The sequence below is a fragment of the Mesoplodon densirostris genome, chromosome 15, assembly GCF_025265405.1.
Source record: "Mesoplodon densirostris isolate mMesDen1 chromosome 15, mMesDen1 primary haplotype, whole genome shotgun sequence".
In the NCBI taxonomy this organism is placed as follows: Eukaryota; Metazoa; Chordata; class Mammalia; order Artiodactyla; family Ziphiidae; genus Mesoplodon; species Mesoplodon densirostris.
Genome location: NC_082675.1, coordinates 86799121 through 86808903, shown reverse-complemented (window position 1 = coordinate 86808903; position 9783 = coordinate 86799121).

Below are 9783 nucleotides of genomic sequence, written 5' to 3'. Positions count from 1 at the left end.
AAGGAAAAACTAGGAAGAGCACAGCACTTGTTTGAACGTCTATGTGTCGAGTTTGTTTTATTGATTCCTTAAATATATTTGGCGTGTCTACAATTTGCTCATCCCTGATGTAGACAATAGAAAAGATCCGTCGAAGTGGACAAGTGTTGATGATGGCACCTTGGGGAAGGAGGACGTCCTAAATCAAGGATGGACCTGTGCAAAGATCCTGAAACCACAGGGAGCCTGTCAGAGTCTAGAAACTGTGGCGTGTACTCTGTCAGTCTGGCTGGAATGTAGATCACAAAGCAGGGCGGGGGCAGGGATGTTGAGAAAGGCACTGGAGGCATGAGAAGTTCACGCTAAACCGTGAGTGGCCTTATGCCTGCTTCTTCCTGGAAGCACTGGGGCGTCAGTGAAGGGCTGTAGGTACATGAGTGACATTGGATTCCCGCTCCGGAGAGAGCAGCTCAGGAGCAGCTTGGAGGGTATTGGAGGGGCGAGATTAGAGGCCCCCAGATGCCAGTGGGTAAGTATCTCCTCTAAGATGCAGGTTAGAGGCCATCAGTTGGAGGCAGGTAGCTTCAGAGGAGACAGAGGAAAGGAAAGCAGACAGAATTGCAGGTATTGAGACCTCGCAGTGGCAGAATCTGGAGATGGTTTCGGTGTGGAGGGAGAGTGGGGATGGACGGCTGTCCTGCGCCCGCCGCGATTTCAGAGGCAGACGTGGAAAGCAGAGGGACCACCTCTGGGAGAAGGGCAGTGGGAGCCCCTCTCATACTTCCTGAACTTGAGGTGCCCAAGGGACACTCCTCCGGGCACAGGGGCCAAGTAGCATCAGCTGGGAGGTGTGGAGCCCCGACCTCACCCGTTACCAGCAAGTGTCACACTGTGTCCCCGCATCAGGACACTAGGAAGCCCAGGACGGGGAGAGCGGTGAGGCTACATCCATAGCAAAAGGTTTACAGATATGGTGAGTGCTACGGACTGAAAGTTCGAGTCCCCCTAAATTCATATGTTGAAGCCTCAACCCCCAACAGGATGGTATTTGGAGATGGGGCCTTTGGGAGGTGATTAGATTAGATGGGGGGCTTGATGGGATTAGCATCTTTTTTTAAAAAGGAAGAGACCAGAGCTTGCTGTCTCTGCCATGTGAGGACATGGGAAGAGGGGGCCGTCTGCAAGCCAGGAATCGAGTCTCCCCAGGAACCAACTCTGGCAGCACCTTGAACAGCCTCCAGAACTGTGAGAATAAACGTCTGTGGTGTTTCGTTAGAAGAGCCCAAGCCAACTAAGATGGTTAGACTACATCGGATTCAAATAATAGTTAGGATTTGAATAAAAGGAGAGGCAAGGGAACAACCTCGGTGGAAAGAAAGGCCTTGAGCCTGGAGATAAAAGGACAAAGGAAAACTGACTTCTGATCAGAGAACAGGTGTCGCTGGGAGGCTGTAAGTGTGTTGAGTGCAGACTTCCCTCGAGTTGATCTCCCGTAATTCTGCAGTCGGGAGCTCCCTGACACTCGGCTCTCAGAGCGTGGTCTTTGGGGCCCACGTGCGATAATCACTGGGGAACCAGCTTTGCCACAGCTCGAGGCCCAGGGCGTCAACGTGTTCTTTTGCTGTTTAATGTTAGAGGATCCTGAGTGACTGTGTCCGGGTGCTCAGTGGTGCTTCCAAACCCTGGAATCTTCCCCGACGACGGTCGTCGCACTAAAATTGTCACCCAGCTCCCAGCAGCATCCAACGTCAGACCAGCCCTCTTTCCACAAACCAGGAAGATCCTGCCAGAAAAAGCAGCAGGCAGCAAAATCTTCTTAGTATGTGGTTCAGGGATTCCCCTTCCTTCAAAATCCAATTAAAGGCTGGCAAACAGAAAACTTGCTCAACTGAGGATTTAAACGGAAATTGGCTATTTCATTTAACGGTTTGTTTTTAATTCACGGGTGTTTTGCTTTTCTTTCTCGATCCTTCCTTCCTTCCTTCCTTCCTTCCTTCCTTCTTTTTTTCCTTAACAAAGTTGCCTGCATTCAACTGCTACAGACACTCATAAAAAGGAGATTGAGAATCCTTCTAAATAATTTTTGTTTTCAGATGTACGTTCTCTCTCCTGGGGGATTTCGGCTTCACCTTTTCGAGGCCAGAGGGTGAGAACGGTGTTGAAACTAGGACCTCAGGAGGCCTTGAGCCTGGGGGCCTTTGGAAACTTGTGCGCTCTGGTGTCCAAGTTCTATGCCAAGAACAAGTCACTCAGCCCACAGCAGCAGAACAAGTGTAATGATTCGATTTCTTATAGCCGCTGTCACCTTCATTATATATTTGCTGGTGATTTATTAGGGTCTGTTCTACCTGTCTCCGTCTGCAGGAGACCTTGTATTGTTGAATTCCTGCTACAGGGAGGACAGAAGTGAAGGAGCAGATGGGATTATGACTTGTTTTCCAATGTTGAATTTATAAAAAGATCCTTTGTCAGACATCGCACAGCAGTTTGTGGGATGAAATTAATCCTATGAATAAAACTGCTAACCTCACCTAAAATAGGTGCTTTATTTAAAGAAGGATCGATGAGGCTTGCTAAATATTACTTTTAGTGTTGATGAAAGATTTTCATAATCCCAGACTGCAAACATTAAATAAATGGGCAGTTCTGGATGTTACATGCTGGAGCTGGCGGGCAATGCCACCCATGACATTGGTCACCAGGCTGCCCCAGGCCTCCTGTCCCTCCACCTCAAGGTTGGAGCAGGAGAAATATTTGTGTTCAATGCATGTGAATCTACGCTTGGGACACATCTCACAGCATCATCTCCCAAGGAGCCTCATTTGTGACTTAAACAGCAAGATGTTTGGCTATGTAACAAAAATCACACTCACGGCTGAAAGGCCCCACCCCTGGGCTCTTTGATCTTGGCCCAGTGGCCTCATGAGTTCTGGTTTTAAGAAGAACATTGGCTAGTCTATTATTTTGGTGCTGGTCCTTTGTGGCAAGGTATATAAATAGAGTTTGCTTCACAGTTCACGTACCCTAATCTCCATCTGTATTCCTTTCTATGCCGGTGGGAAGAGCTGTGAGAAGCCAGTCCACTATACATGACTGGTTTTATGGCCTTAGATTTTGGGGTCTGGCCTCGTCAGAGAATGATTCCAAAGCTCTTAGCTACCCTGAACTTAAAATTCCCGACACCATCATCAAACACTGCTAACTCCTATGATCAAAATCCTGAGCCTCAAAAATAGGAAAACTCTGGAAAGAAGTTTAAATTCAAAAAGAGGTTCACTGTTGGAAACAAACTAAATGTCCACCAACAGATAAATGGATAAAGATGATGCAGTCTATATGATGGAATGCAGTCATTCCATACAATGGAATATCACTCGACCAATAAATGGAATGAAATAATGCCATCTGCAACAACACGGATGGACCTAGAGATTATCATAAGTGAAGTAAGTCAGAAAGAGAAAAACAAATACCATGTGATATCACTTAAATGTGGAATCAGATATGACACAAATGAAATTATCTAGGAAACAGAAACAGAGTCACAGACATAAAGAAGAGACTTGAGTTGTCAACAGGGGGATGGTGGAGGGATGGATCGGGAGTTTGGGGTTAGCAGATGCAAACTATTATATGTAGAATGGATGAACAACAAGGTCCTACTGTATAGCACAGGGAACTATATTCAATATCTTGTAATAAACCATAACAAAAAAGAAAAAACAGTTCATGGAATAAAAATAATCATTGCATTTTATTCGAATATTTTGATCATATCCACCAAAAAACAAAAAAGGAAAAGAAAATGCCTTTTTTCCCCATTTTGTCTAACTCTCTACGTTTGAAGTCATCTAGGAATGCAGTTGAATTACAACAAATAACACCATATTTCTCTCCCACGGAGCTTCCTATTGTGGATTTCCCTTCCCTAAGAAAAAGAACGTAAGGGGGAAATCAGATTGTATAGAAATCAACAAAGTTTTGCTCACTCTTTAAAAAGAGCTCCACGGAGGAAGGGAAGAGCCTGTGACTTTTGCCATAAGAACGTCTGCTTTGCTCTTGAGTTTCACTCGTCCCCTTTCCTACCCAGCAATACTCTGGAGGAGAATGGCAGGGGCCACCAGCCCTGCGAAATACGCCCTGTGAGTGGAAACGCATCTGCTGGTGCACAAAACTTCTTCATTAGGACATCGAGCCTGTAGTCATATTTTCAATCGTGGCTGTAACTTTTTTCCTGGCAAGTGCTTTCACTTATTTCGGCGGCACCTGAGGCCCCGTGCAGTACACAGCAGCACAGTTTGAGACATCGCTATGATGTTCTGTACATCATATAGTTGCTAACAACCTGTCAAAGTCATCCTGACACCAAACTGAGAAGCTGATGGTTTGGGTAACGTATTAGAGGAGATGAAAAAAAGAGAGAGTCCTCATTACTGTAATAAAAGCAGCCGAGACACACTGAGAATCAATTACTGATTTGTGACCTAATGAACTCACCCTCAGTCAAGTGGAGAGCGGCATCGAGCCTCTCACATTATCAAATGATTTAGGATGGAGCGCTGTCTGGAGATGGGCAGCTAGTCGAGAGGCAAAGCAGTTTTCTGAAATCGTCGCAGCCTTAATTACCTTGTTCCCGGATGCGGAGATCAAATGGGGCAACCGGAGGTGCTGAAGCCCGAGCCAGCTGGAAACGAAGAGGAAATAATTAACACCAACAAGTCTGAGGTTGTGACACCTCCTGGCGGAAGCAAGGAGACTCAAAGTTAAGGCGGCCACAAAGTCCTCGACTCGCCCCCTCTGGCTGCCGGGCCGGCTGGTCCAGGTGCGGGACTGGCTTGGTGGCCGCGTTCGGAAGAGCCTGAGCGGGTGAGCCGGATACCCCAGCGCAGCCCTCGGCAGGCGGGGAGATGGACCCAAGGACGTGTGTGCAGGTGGGGGGCTCCCTGGTCCAAAGTCGGGGGGCAGGGGTGATGGAGGGTGTGGCTCCGAGTCCGCTGCCCGCACTTGTGTGTCTCAGAGAAAAAGATGACAACAGAACTTCTAATTAAACACACACACAGAGAACATTCTTGTCACTGATGGAACAGTTCGGTTCAGTCTTTCATCTCCTAGAGTCTTGTCCGGACGCCGGGGTCCTGCACGGCGAGCAGAAACCAGGAGATGGTTGTCCACAACCTCAGAGGCTACCGCCCGCTGGTGGCAAGGCACTCGTTACCATTTTTTGAATTAAATGCTTGGAGCCATTTTTCATTTTGTGTGTCACTGTGGTGCCCTCCTCCTTACACACGGGGAGGCGGCTCCTTTGTTCCCGGAGTTGCAGGTACATCCCGGGTACCTGGGCTCCCGACATCAGGGAAGTGCCTGGGAGCTGAGGACCCAGGCTCCAGGGTCCCGTCCATGCTCTCCCACGTGGCTTCTAGTCACCTGGGCGCCTGCCCAGCCCCTCGGGCCCTTTGGAGGAGGGAGACGTGTCTCTGTCAACACAACGCCCTGGGAAGCCCGCTCATGTGTTGCTCATGACGGGATGAGTGGGGTTCCTCTCCGCATCACTGGCGAATCAGCCCCATCGGCACCACATGTGACATCATCGGGCTCTGCTGGCACTTCAGGAAGGGGTTATAAATGATGACTCATCATTGAGAAAACTCGCACACAAATGACTCACGGTTGGAAGAGCGTTTGGACAACAGGGCGTTGGAGGAATATGTGGGTTGTGTGCTCTCTGCAGGAAGCCCGTGCACCTGGGGAGCAAGGAAGCCCACTCCTGCAGACACAGGCCGTGAATCAGGTACGGTGTGTCCAACACCCCACCTAACCTCAGACAAGTCACTGAAAGCATCCCTCCTCGACCTCAAGTGGACATAGGAGTCACCCAGTTAAATGCAGATTCTGATTCACAGATGTGGAAGGGACCAGAGATGGTACAGGTCCCACAAGTCCCAGGCAGTGCCCCTGGCTGCCAGGACTGTGGGCCAGCCTCGGAGCAGCAAGACCTTCGTGCTTCTGTGCCTGCCCACACCCCCTGGCCCTTATCAGTAGGGCCAATGTACTAAGTAAACCCCAGGAGTACAATCATAATAAGTCCTATGAGCAAAGTACCACCCCAAGGGAAGTGAATGCAGTCAAAGTCCTCCAGAAAGGATGTGGAGCACCAGGCCCCTTGGCCAGCCTGGTCTTCAAGGCCCACTTTTGGGACCGTGACCTTCCGGGCCCTCACATGAGCAGAGCAGAACCCCCAGAAGATGGGGGCAGTGTCTGTTCGGGACCAGGCAAGCACAGCACAGCCTAGCAAATCCACCCAGGCCTGGGGACTCTTCCCCAGCTGCTCAAATCTCTCCATATTTGCTTGAGTCTGACATGGGAACAAGGTCCAGTCATGAAGAGTAATTTGCAAATCAGGAAACCAAGTGCCCACTGTGAAGCAATAGGTTGTCCAAACATCTTGTGTAACAAACTGATGGAACTGTCCAGATGGAGACTGAACGATCAAGATGAATTCCACGACGCCCAAAAATGAGATAAGGAGGGAAAGGGGACTTGGCACTGGCAGCCACCTGCACTAAGCAGCCTCTTTGTCGAATGAGAGCCAGACTCGGGGCCTGGTCACCCCGGTCACTAGGGATGCCGGGCTGAGCCATCCTTCAGCACTGCTCTGCAGTGTGGGCCCTGCCCTCCTGAAGGCTGGATGATTCATTGGATTTAATATTGTCCCGAGTCTCACTCCAGGGAACGCTGCAGGAATGTTTTTCAAAAAAGAGGCACAGCCATTAAAAACAGTCTGCATGCCTCAGCCTGAAAAAGAGGTTCTTTATTAACAAACAGCCGTGGCCCCAAATAGTCCAACTGCTGTGCTATCCGAGGGGACCCAATGGTTAGGGCCACATTTTAGATGATTTTACCTTCACTCCCCCCTTATATTGAGGTCCAGCTGGTGAGGATTAACATCCTCAATGGGAAAGGCCCAGAATGGAAGCTGTATCCTGCACACCTCCTCCCCCTCCACTGTGGGACCTGTAAATCCTCTCCCCGCCCGCTCAGCAGTTCGAGTCCCCCAGTGCTGAGGATGGTTGATAGGAGGCCAGGGGATACTCAGGGAGCATCTCCTTCATTTCCTCCAAAGGCTATAGAGCAGCCCATGCAGATGATTCCTGGTGTTTCCAGTCTCTCCAAGTTTCCTCCGTCTTCTGTTGCATTTTAACTCGAGCACGGAGGTGTGTGCCATCGCACCTCAACGTGAAGTTCCTCCTTCAGTCTCGGTTTGGGCTGTTCCCACTGGTTTCTGGATACCCACGAGATGGCTGTGTCTTCCAAGATTCTGACGCTCCTGTGCACTGGCTACCTCGACCAAACCCCCCAGGTCTCCGCTTCCTGTCGTGGGCTAAGCTATTTTTAACAGAAACAACATAGCAAATCTATTTTTTAATATCCTCCTGATCACATTTAAACACTGACGCATATTTGCAGCATCTGCGTCCTTTAAGTTTAAACAGGATGACAAGTCTTTGCAGAGAACACAGGGTTCCTGGAGCTCATGATCTCTGAAGGAGTCCAAACTCCGGAACGTCTTGGGCCCACCGTATCCTGGAGACAGGAACTTCAGGAGGAAGCATCTTCTCTGGACCCTCACGGTCACACCCAGCCAGACGTCATCACCCACCCCCCCGTCCACATGCTGGGCCGTTCACCTCTGCCCCATGGTCGTGAGCAGATATAACGTTTATGGAAAACCAAATGTGATTTAGGAAGCTCCAACTCCCTACACACGTAGAGGATTCAGTAACGGTGGACCTGCAGCTCTGACCTTGGTCCCTCAGATGTCTGTCAAGGCCCACTGGTCACCTGGCCCATCTCTCCCCTCCACCATCATGTCTCACCCACCAGACTCTGCCTCTGGCCCACCCAACACGCCACCCTCAAAAATCATGTCATTGTTTTTCTTCTATTTGCCAAGGTAGTACATGTAAATGGTAGAATATTTGTACAACAAACAGTAAAAGACACAAGAAAACCAAAATTCCCTGGTGATCCCACGCCCAGAGATAAACATGGGTACCATTTTGTGGGATTACTTTCCAGTCTTCCCAAATTCGATTTCAAAAATAGCACAAGGGCTTCCCTTGTGGTGCAGTGGTTAAGAATCCACCTGCCAATGCAGGGACACGGGTTCGAGCCCTGGTCCGTGAAGATCCCACGTGCCACGGAGCAACTAAGCCTGTGCGCCACAACTACTGAAGCCCGCATGCCTAGAGCCCGTGCTCCACAGCAAGAGAAGCCACCGCAAAGAGAAGCCCGCGCACAGCAACGAAGAGTAGCCCCCCCTCGCCACAACTAGAGAAAGCCCGCATGCAGCAATGAAGACCCAATGCAGCCAAAAATAAATAAAGTTTTTAAAATCCTATTAAAAATAGCACAAGACGTGATATGAGATCTCTTGGAAGATGGCAGACCTGAGCTTCAGAAGACACTTGGAACATGGTGACTTTTCTGCTGTCTTTCTGAATATGCTGCTTTAATCTCCTAGTCTGGGTTCTCCTCCTCCACCCGCTCCTTAAGTATCAGTGTTTTTACCATGAAATAAAGGGCTCCTGTCTGGTCTTTTGTTCTGAGTCTGCATTCTTTTGCTGAGTCCGTACACTCACTCTTTTGGCTTTAATTACTACTTCTAGATGATAATAACTTCACATCGGCTCTGATCTCTCTCCCAAACGCCAGCACCCTCTCGGCTTGCCTCCTGGACACCTACACCATATGTGGAGCTGGCATGAACCAACTCAACTTCTTCCTGCTTCTCCGGCACCTGTTCCTCCTTGTCTCTGCTGAAGGTATTGCCCTGTTCCCACCCTGGAGGGTTAGCTCTTTTGGTCCCTCTGGTCTTCATTTCTGTCTTGCGTTGGGTTCCTCAGATATATTTAGCCTTGCATTTTGGTTCTTCTGTAGGCTTTTTAGCTATACCACTTGCATAATTTTTTAGGGGTTGTTCTAGGGATTGCATTAGCACCTTTAACGTACCCAATTGCAGGTAATCTTGTGCTGCTACACACAAACTATGGGCAACTTATAGCCCCAATCCTTACTGCTACTATTGCCACAGATGTCCATCTGTATGTGTTATCAATCCCTCAATACAATGCTATAACTTTTTCTTTAAATGTCATATATCTTATAGAAACTAATAGAAGAAATATATATATATGCATCTCTGTGTCCACATTTGTGTTTTATGTATGTGTGCATGTATGTATATACACATACATGCATATGTATGAGGGTATGTTCACCTACATTCACCATTTCTGTCCCTCTTCCTTTCTTCCTGAAAATCTAGTTTTCATCTGGTGTCACCTCCTTCAGGCTGGAGAACAACCTCCCTTGTAGCACAGATATGCTGGCAACAAATTCCCTCAGTTCTCTGTGATCTTTACTTCATCTTCGTTAGAGGGATAGTTTGGCTAGCTATAGAATTCCGGTTAACAGTGTTTTCCTTCTAGCACTTCACAGAAGTTATTCTGTCATGTTCCAGCCTCGATGCTTCTGATGAACAGTCAGCCACCCCATGGACTCTTGTTCTCCCACGTGTAAGACCGCGTCTCCTCTGCTGCTTTCAGCATTTCACCTTCACCTTTATGTTTGAGAAGCTTGGCTTTGATGTGGCTCTGTGTCGTTTTCTTTCATTTTACCCTGCTTGAGGTTTGCTGAGTTGCTTGGATGTGTAAATTGATGTTTTACAAAAAATTTGAGAAAAAAGGAACCCCAAACACTCTGAGAGTTTGACAAATACTTCTGGCTGCATTCTGTATTTATGGC